This window comes from Rosa chinensis, chromosome 5 (genome assembly GCF_002994745.2).
Source record: "Rosa chinensis cultivar Old Blush chromosome 5, RchiOBHm-V2, whole genome shotgun sequence".
Classification (NCBI taxonomy): Eukaryota; Viridiplantae; Streptophyta; class Magnoliopsida; order Rosales; family Rosaceae; genus Rosa; species Rosa chinensis.
The window spans coordinates 55,318,733-55,329,036 of NC_037092.1; positions in this window are offsets into that span (position 1 = coordinate 55,318,733).

The following is a 10,304-nucleotide window of genomic DNA, read 5'->3' on the forward strand; positions in this document are numbered from 1 at the left end:
TGGTAAACGTTCTTTAAAAGTGGGCCACGCAGGTCCATCTTGGAGTTTAGGGGAAATTCCGGGGTGGGTCCTGACAGTGTATGCAACACATCTTTCAAAGTTTGCACCCTACCAGAAGTAAATTTGAGTTCCACCTCACCAGTTCCAAGCACATGAGTAATATATGAATCTCCAAGCATAACTGATTTGGGCTCCTTAAAAGGAGTGTACTTGAACCAATCTTTATCATAGCATATATGCCTATTAGCACCACAATCTGCCCACCATCCTTCAACACTTTGAACCATATTTATATCAGTTATCATTGCAACATATGGTTCTTCAGTGACGTGAGCTTAAGGAACAGCCTTATGTTTTCGATAATTGTAATTTCGAGCAATATGTCCACTTTTGCCACAAACATAACAACAAGTATATTGTTGCTTATTTTCTGAAAGAGGATATTGGTTCTTACTCACATAGCTTGGTTTGCCTTTATTCTATTGGTGAGGTTTACCAACTTTTTTCATATTTTTCTTCTTTGGCTGTTTATGAGAATTTTTAGAAAAATGAGCATTGGGCATATTATTATTGGAAGATACTAAATTTACCTTGAAGGTGTCATTGTTTGTGCCTTGCATAAGAAAATCTTGACCTCTTGCTTCCTCCTCAACGCGGATGTGTGTGATCAAGGTCTCCAAGGAAATCTCCTTTTGTTTGTGACACATGAATTTTTGGAACTCTCTCCAAGTTAATCTACAAAACTTCTCAATATTTTTTTGAATAATAGTGGGTAGTTCATTATAATCATAAACAATATATGAGAAATTAGTCAAGAGATAAAAAAGAATAGTTATACTCTCTTTCTCATGTTGAGATTTCCCATATTGTCGAACAGTTTCTCTTGTGCACGTAACATGTTCGTTTTTGAATCTCCTTAAAATTGTTGGTGAAATTACAATAAAATTATAATATCTGTATGAGAAACTCGTTGACAATAGGCTGAGGCGCGAGTTTCTCGCTTTCTTTAAGGAGATTCAAGCCCTCTGCGGAACAATGTCGGTACACCAGAAATCTCTTGACTTGTTCCATCCAGGATACAATAGCCCAATGATTATACGCATTTATATGCGTCTAATTGTATCTAAAACACTAGAAATAAGACAATTCTCTTGTCAATTAATATGTAATTAATTCATTTTCATTATTTTGTAGAAATAAGCGGAATTGCTGAAACGAGAGAAAATGGAGTAAAATTGGAACAAAATTGGAGTTTCTGACAAAATGACGAAATTGTCAATGAGGGTAAACTGTTGTCAACGCCATCAAGGGAGCAGAATCCAATTATCTCTGATAGTATTTGCGGAAGTGCATTCGGAAAAGAAGAAGAAAGGAAAAAATGGAGACAAGGGAAGAGAAAGAAAAAGAAAAGAAAGAAAAAAAAAGAAGCATTTTGAGCTTTTGACATCATGATGACGTCACCTCCCAATTAAGCATAATTGTGGCACACGGCCGGTTTCTTTCTTTTTGCTTTTCTCTTCCTCTCACACGATGACACGTGTCCTTATCTCCTCTTCCCTTCCTCTAGGACCAGCCGCTCACCTGTAATAAAAATGCTTCCCATTCTTCCTTTTGCAGAGAGCAGCGCCGCACTACCACTCCACCAAAATCCCATCAGACCCTGTCTCTTACCAACCCCTTTTCAGCCTTCCTTCTTCTCTCTAACACCGAAACCACCCCACCTCCAATTCTTCTTATCTTTTCTTCTCCTCACCAATTTCCTCTCTTCACCAAGATCTACCTCATCAAGATTCACACCTCCTTACCAAGATCCACTTCACCTCACCAAAATTCACCTCACCAAGATCTACCTCACTAAGATTCCATCTTCTCATCAATTCCACAAATTTCAAAGAGGAAGCCCAAGCATCAAGAATTTCATCACCATTAAATTTGGGTAAAAGTGGGGAGTCATAAATCAAGGCTAGCCATAATTGCTTTATAGCAATTTGTGGCTTATTCTTGTTACTCCTACTTCTGTTCACTTTGTTCCTCTTTAAATTATGTATATTGATGTTTGTTTAATAATGGATAGTGAGTAGATTTGTTGTTGGGGGTGAAGGTTGTGTGCCCTAGCCCAAATTTTATGTAAAAGATGTCTATTTTAATGGATTTTGATGCAATATATTTTATTGGATGCTTATATCAATTTTTATTGGGTTGAAATGCATGTCTTGGAGCCTAGTCAACTCTAGGGTATGTATTTGAGCATGTTTAGGACGGAATTAGAGGCTTGACCTCCTTTAATTCCTAAGCTAGAACCCTCAATTTAGTATTGTAGGAGTTATAAGCATGGTGATTTACACCCGCCGCGTGATTGCAAGATCTTTATGCCAATTAGAGTGACTTAGAGACCCTTGAACCGGCTCTAGCTCTCTCTAATTGAGTTTGTGTGACTCTTGAAACAGCGCATTAATACCGTAATTGAAAATATATGGTCCTTGAGCCTTGAACCTCCTTGGATACGACTACCGCCTAACGAAGAATTTTGCATCTACATTAGATTAGCTTCCGGCACATAGGATTTGGGTGAAGGAACCTCCCTAGCACCCAACACTCTCTTGTCTTGAATTTTTTTTTCTCGCAAATTACTTTAGCATTGCATTTTTATTTTTAGCAATTTTCTATTTTCGGATCGCATATTTAGTTTAAGTCTTTACAATCGAAAATCACAATTTCGGATACTTGTTGGTAGGATAATTTGTATTTGTGCTTAGTTGTCCGTAACCAAGTGGGGGTTCCCTATTCCCTTGGGTACAATACTTGGAGCTTAATTTATTTGCCCTAAACTTGATGACCGTGTTGTATTACGCGTGAGGCGCTAGTATAGGCACCGAATCAATGGCGCCGTTGCCGGGGATTAGGGTGTAAAAACCTTATTCCCTTGGTGTTCGGATTTTTAGGCACTTTGCATATTTTTCTAGCTTTTCTTTATTTTGAATTGTGTGTGTTAAATATTGAAAATATATTTTGGTAATTTTTATTGCCATAAAAAATTCCAGATTTTTATTTTTGTGTTATTGGTTATTTGTTGAGTTTTTATTATTGTAGTAGAAAAGAAAAAAAGAAGAAGTTGTTTTAGGGAATCAGAAATTGAGAGATAATCGCTGTGTATTCTCATTGATAATAGGGGCCTTTTTATATAGAGGATTACAATGCATAGAATCTCAATCATACAAGGAAAGTAATCGTACATTGATTAGGAATCAAGATCCTTCTAATTGAACCCTATTACCACTAGGTCAAGTAACCTAGAGTTTGGGCTAAACACAAAGAGAGATATCCTTAAACACTCCCCCTTGTGTTGTCCAAACTCGGTGCTTCTCTCGTTGCCTCGTTAAAAACCTTGTCGAGTAACAAAAACCCAGTGGGACAAAAATAACCTCGGTCGAAGGGGAAAAAGAGCACAACACACCCTTCACGTTTCGAGGTGAACATGTAGACATCTCCCCCTGATGTCTGCGCCTCCCCCTGATGACTACGATCATGGGAGTTCAGATAATTTCCGCAAGTCAATTCTTGCCACATATTTCTCGAACGTGGATTTGGGCAATGACTTAGTAAACAAGTCTGCCTCACTATCCTCATATTGAATCTATTTCACTTTGATCTTTGAGGAGATTCTGTTGTTGCTGATTATCCTTGGTGTTGTCGCTTTTGATGTAGCCTTGCTTCATTTGTTCAAAACGAACAACATTATCCTAAATGCTCGTAGGCTCATCTTGTGGTAGACTTCAAACCACAATTGCTCGAACATGCGTGATTATGGATCCAATCCATAAGTATTCACGAACCACTTCGTGAAGAGCAATGATCTCTGCATTGTTCGAAGATATAGCGACTAGAGTCTATTCTGTAGACCTCCACGATGTCACATTCTTTTCCCATGGTGAACACTTAACCAGTTTGGGAGCGACCATTTGGTGGGTCAGAGAGATACCCAACATCAGCAAAACCTTCCAAAACACATGTCGTTTTGGGATGGGGATAATGGACGCAGGCCAGTGTTGGCGGCGTTCCTGGTGTGTGATGGGTTCGAATCCATCATCTCTTTGTAGGGATAGAACAAACCCATATCACTCATACATCTCAAGTATCGAAAGATATCTTTTACACCAATCCAATGACGTCGCGTTGGTGCAGAGCTATATCTAGCTAACAAGTTCACGACATATGAGATGTCTGGTCTTGTGCATTGGGATAAGTACAATAATGCGCCTATTGTACTAATTAAGGCACTTTTGCCTCTAGCACATCTTCGTCATCATCCTTTCGACGAATAGGATCCTTTTTAGGATCAAGACTACGAACGATCATGGGGGTGCTTGAAGGCTTGACCTTGTCAAAATGCCTAAGCATCTATCGACACGATGCTCAAGTTCCAAAACGAGACATAATCGTGTTCTCCCAAAATCCTTCATCTCAAACTCGGATTTCAAGTGTTCAGCGGTTTCCCTTAACTCTTTAAGGGCTTCTAATGAAGATCATGTCCAACATGAACCGCGATGGAATCCGAAACTTGTTATGGAAACGCGTGGGCATATCCCTTTCCAATCAAGTAGTCATTTTAGCGAGCGTTTCAACCTCTCTGTAAACGCTCTCCGTGGTCTAGAGCCACTTGACTTGGGTAAATGAAGTTCACCATGAACCTTCATGTATATTCCGTATCTAGATCCCTATAGAGATACGTAGTGACCACATTTGTAAGCTGCATGTTCAGTTATTCGGAAACTACCAAACTGACAGGGTAGTGGAGTGCAATGACATCCATTACGAGATAATATGTCTCATCGTAGTTGATTCCAGGGCGTTTTGTGAGTAGCCTTGCGCCATAAGGCGAGATTACCATCTCTTTTTCTCACTGCGCTTTCTAACGAAGACCCCATTAGTCAACAGGTTTTATGTTAGGAGGTGTTGGCATCTCTAGCTCGAAAACCTTCCTCTTCGTTAGAGAATCCATCTTAACCTGGATCGCATCTTTCTGTTTAGGCCAAAAACTCTCTACGTTGGCAGTCATTCATCAACGGAGCGTGGTTCGATATCATCTGACTCAACAAACTCATGCCCAACAAAATGCGCAACTACATCATCAATCATGATGGAGTTTCTATCCCACGTCTCATGTACACTAGTGTAAGTTTCATAGAGCTCTATATTCTCAGGAATAGGTTCTGACGTTGAGGCGTCCCCCAACGATAACCATAACTTGGAAGATTCTCATGAGGCGGATTTTGAATGTCGATGATTCAAGGATTGGAATGTGCCAAAGTATCCTTCGAACCCACGGGCCTCCCACGCATCCTAGCTGGGGCCATGGCCTGTAACGCCAGAGTGCCACTCTCTTTGGCGTTGGTGCCATGCCTACCTCCGTGTAGGGTGACACTACGTCCTCTCGTAGGGACGTCCTTGCAGGCATGTTTGCAGCATATTTGTGTGATCTCGTCACTTTAATAGGGATCAAGATGAGACATAGTGGGGACAGACCACGACAATTCCTGTCATTCCTGTTGAACATCTGTGTTCTTCTCTCCCCCTAACGACGGGAAGACTGTCTCATCAAAGTGACAACCTGCAAATCTAGAGGTAAGGAGATCACTTTGCAAGGGCATTAAGTGGCGGACGATTGCTGGAGTCTCAAATCCAATGTAGTTGCCCATTCGTCTGTAAGGACTCATCATAGAGCTCTGTGGCAGCGCAATTGGCACATAAATGGCACACTCAAATATGCGTAAGTACGATATTTGTACCTAGTCACTAGCTGTAACGCAGAAGTACATTGAGTGGCGGTGAGTCGTAGACAAATTAGCATAGCTTTATGCGATATTGCATTACCCCAAGCGGATATAAGGAGATTGGTGCGCATTACCAATGTCCGGATTATCATCGTAGTCGTTTCCGCAAGACCATTTGGGTGTGTACATGGGAATGTGATGTCCAACATCAAGCCCATTGCAATATCCATCGAAAGTCTTTCGATGTAAACTCTCTAGCATGGTCAAATCCAATTGACTGAATAGGATGATCTGGGGAGTGAGCCCGTTGTCATATAATATGTGCTAGGAGTGTAGCATAAGCAGCATTTATAGGTGGACAATGGCACAACACGTGACCGGCGTGTTTGCGTGTCAACCAACATCATGAAATATTTAAGCGTCCGCAAGTTGGTTGAATCAATCCACAGAATCTCCATGGATTCTATGTAAGAACATAATGAGTATTGTCATATCCTTTGCATAGGACGGTCTTAGTCCTAATTTCCCTAAGGAACGGCTTTGTAAAACGAGCGAGAGGCTTTAGAGGCAACCAATGAGAATTTTGGTTGAGCTTGAGCGTCTTAAACGCTATTCGAAGCAAGTTGGTGATTGCAACATCACCTAGGGTGCCATCACAATGATGGAGCGTCGGTCACACTTAGTCCAGGAATCAACCTTTGATTCATGCTTCGTTTCGCTCGAGAGAAAGGATGTCCATGTGAAGTCTTTGGTAGACGGATCATCATATCATGACTAGGATGATCTATCCTGTCGTGACAAAGCCAATATGTGTCTAAATCCAAGAGATCTTCTCTCATAACTTTTATTGGATTAATAGCTCGAATAGTGACATAGAGTCCACTAGAGAGACACATAAACTTCTCTAAGATGCGTCTTTGTTCGCAATCATTAAAGGTATTGCAAAGGAACTCATTTCCGTTCTCTACATGCATTTTCGCATGGAATTCGTTGGCTATTCATAGGGTACGATTTGCCCTAAGAGCGTAGAGAGTTTCTGTGACAGCTGTAATCAAGGTGCCATTTGGCAAGTGGAATTTGGGTTATTCCATGTCCTTGAATTAATACTGATGGCCCAGCCATCGTAGTCACAAAGTCATATGCTCAGAATCAAAATTGAGTCATAATGAAAAGAACTCGAAATTTTATTCATAAGCCAACAAAGTACATCATTGTCTCTTAACCATTAGGAGAATCTAATCCAAATGCTAGCTAATGCAAAACAATGGTAGTCGTCTAACTTCTTTCGGTAATTCCAAAATAAATGTGACCAGGTAAGTAAAGAGATGTCGGTGGAGCAAGGCTCGCTTAAGTACCACTAATCTAAGAACCTTCCTACACATCACACTTACTTTGGGTGAACCTACTTTGAAGAAAGACTAAACCATTGGCATTTACTACAAAGTATATGACAATTGCCTATTACATCTCTTGGAAAAATAAAGACCTAAACAGAATTGGCGATCTATTGATCCCAGCCAGATTTGTAGTCTTCAACCCTTCACTCTAGATCATCTTCTTGATCTTCTTGTTCCACATAGTGAGCTTCTCTTGCTTCACAATATGCTTTGTAGGCGGTGACAAGTTCTTCACGAGCTCTACAAATGTGTGCCCAATGATCAGACACTCCACATCGAGAACATACATCTCTTTGCTCGAACTCCATTGATTGAGGTGCTTTGAAAGCATCATTTAGATGGCTCTTAATGTTGGTGGCGCCACCAACATGGCCAGAGGCTTTGCCTCCCTATCTCTTTCCACGTTTACCTCTTCGGTTCCGTGTTCACCTATTTTGGCGGTTACCTTCCCAAGTAGAGCGATTATATGGACCAGAATGTCCAGAAGTATCCCTAAGTTTAGGGTTTCGCTCTTGGCGCCCTCTTTTAAAGGTGCGACTATAATTAGATTCCGGAATATGCTCTGTTTCCACGGATCTCGAATTATAGTTCTTCACAAGGATATTGTCATGCTTTTCAGCTACATTCATAGCTCCAATGAGCTCATGAAACCTTGTGATCCGTCTTGTATTAACATTGATTCGATGGTTCTTAGCAACCATCAATGCTGAGACGGGGAAGGTAGAGAGAGTCTTCTCAATCAACATCGCATCTGTGATCTGTTTACCACATAATTCCATTAAGGATTTAATGCGAAGTGCTTTCGAGTTATAGTCAAGAACTGACTTGAAATTACAGAAGCGGAGGCTATGCCATCTCACTTCTAGGTCAGGAAGCAAGGAGTCACGGACGTTGCCAAATCTTTCTTCGAGTGAGACCCGCAGCCTTCTGGGGTCTTCTTCGTTCATATACTTGTACTGGAGCGAATCATCCATATGACGAGTCATTAGGATGATGGCTTTCGCCTTATTTGCCTCTAAGGCTGCTCTATTTGCTTCCAAAGCTTGAGCTTGCTTAACAGTTAGCATGTCCTGGCTAGGCTCGAGAATCATATCCAGGATTCCATCAGCCTTGAGATGCTGGCGTATATCACGAACCCACCTGTGATATCCAGAGCCAGTCGTTCCCAATGGAGCAAAGTCCAATTTGTTCAGGTTACTCATCCTGAAAGAGAACAAGAAATTAGGGTTAGTTTCGGAGCGAAATATGCTACCACGAAAACATATGAAATTTCTGAGCGTAGTCGCTTCCAAGAAATTAGGAATTTCCGAGCGTAGTCGCTTCTAAGAAATTCGATTCCAAGAGATATTGGATTAGATCGAAACAATGATGTAAGTGGTCGATCATAAATTCTCTACAAACTCTAAGTTTGGAGATCTCAACAAGCTCTAAGCTTGGAGTGAGCATGAACCCCCACAGTTCGGCTTAATTTGGTCTCCCCTATAATGAAGAAAGGGGGGTAGAAGAAGGGAGGTTGCTAGTCCCCGAAAAAGAAGAGAAATTGAATTTAAAAACTCTAAAAAACGGGAACGTTTAATAAAAAATACCTCGAAATAGGTCGCCTGAAAATTTGGTCTGAAAAAGTCGCCGGAAAATGGCCAGAAAAGTCGTCGGCGGAGGCCGGAATAGTGGCAGGAAAGTTGACCTGAAACGGTCAACCGGCGTTGACCTAAGTTGAAAGGTGCTGACGTGGCACTAGTCCGGGGCTGACGTGGCGCTGGTCTGGAGCTGACGTGGCGCTGGGTCTGCTGCCTACGTGGATGATGACGTCAGTGGGCTGCTGTGCTGGCGTCATCGAGCTTCTGGGCTGAAAGCGTTTGGGCTATGTGGATGGGCTGCTTCAGTCTCTCCCCTCCTTTTTTTTTTTTTTTTTTTCTTTCTTCTCTTTTCTACAGGTTTTCTGCATAATTTTCAATTGGCCGGTTCACAAACTTTTAGGTCGGTTTTCAAGGAATGTCTTCCGGTTCTGGATTTCTGGGTTTGATATGCTACTTCTGGAAAAATTTGGTAGCAATTGGAAGTCCATAAGGTGGTGAACCGGTGAAATCTTTACTGCAAGTTGTATGGACCTTCCGGTGGCCGGTTCGGTGGATTTCCGGCCAGTTATTGGGGTGGGGTCGCCGGTTCTGGACTCCTGGGATCGAGTTCTTCAAGGTGTGAGGTGGAGGCAGAAAAGGCTTCAAGGTTTTGTATTCGGATTCAAGGTTTTTAGCTTCTTGAATCAGGGTTTGGCTATTTGTTTCAGGGTTAGGGCTTCGTGCTGATAACATATTTTAGGGAATCAGAAATTGAGAGATAATCGTTGTGTATTCTCATTGATAATAGGGGCCTCTTTATATAGAGGATTACAATGCATAGAATCTCAATCATATAAGGAAAGTAATCGTACATTGATTAGGAATCTAGATCCTTCTAATTGAACCCTATTACCACTAGGTCAAGTAACCTAGAGTTTGGGCTAAACACAAATAGAGATATCCTTAAACAAGAGTTTAATTATTTGTTTGAATTTCTTGGGTTTTTTTTTCTTGTATTCTAGTTTCTAATCATTTTCATAGTTTTCTTGTGAAGGTGCTTGAGTGAACTTCCTAATAAGAGAGGAAGAGGTAGACCAAGAAAAAGTGTGAGAAATCCGAGGACAAATTCTTTTGCACCATTGAGGTCTACTTCACCTATTTTAGAAGAGAGATCACCAAGTCCAAGATTTGAAGAGGTAGCAATGGGTGACGCGGAGAATAATAAGAGACCAATTAGAGCCTATAGTTGTCCTACCGTTGTCAACCAACCATCTTGTATAGTCTTGCCACCTTGTCGAGTCAATTTTGAGATCAAGTCTTCTACTCTTCAAATTTTGCCAAAATTCAATGGCTTTAGTCAAGAGAGGCCTTACACTCATATGAAGATGTTTGAAGTAGTATGTGGTACACTACAATTGGGAGGACTTACACCAGATAGCTTGAAGATGCATCTTTTTCCCTTTTCACTTCAAGATCGGGCAAGAGAATGGTTACATAGACTACCTCCCGCTAGTATATGATCATGGTGTCAACTTCAAGAAGAGTTTTTGAATGCATTCTTTCCGCCCCACCAGACTACA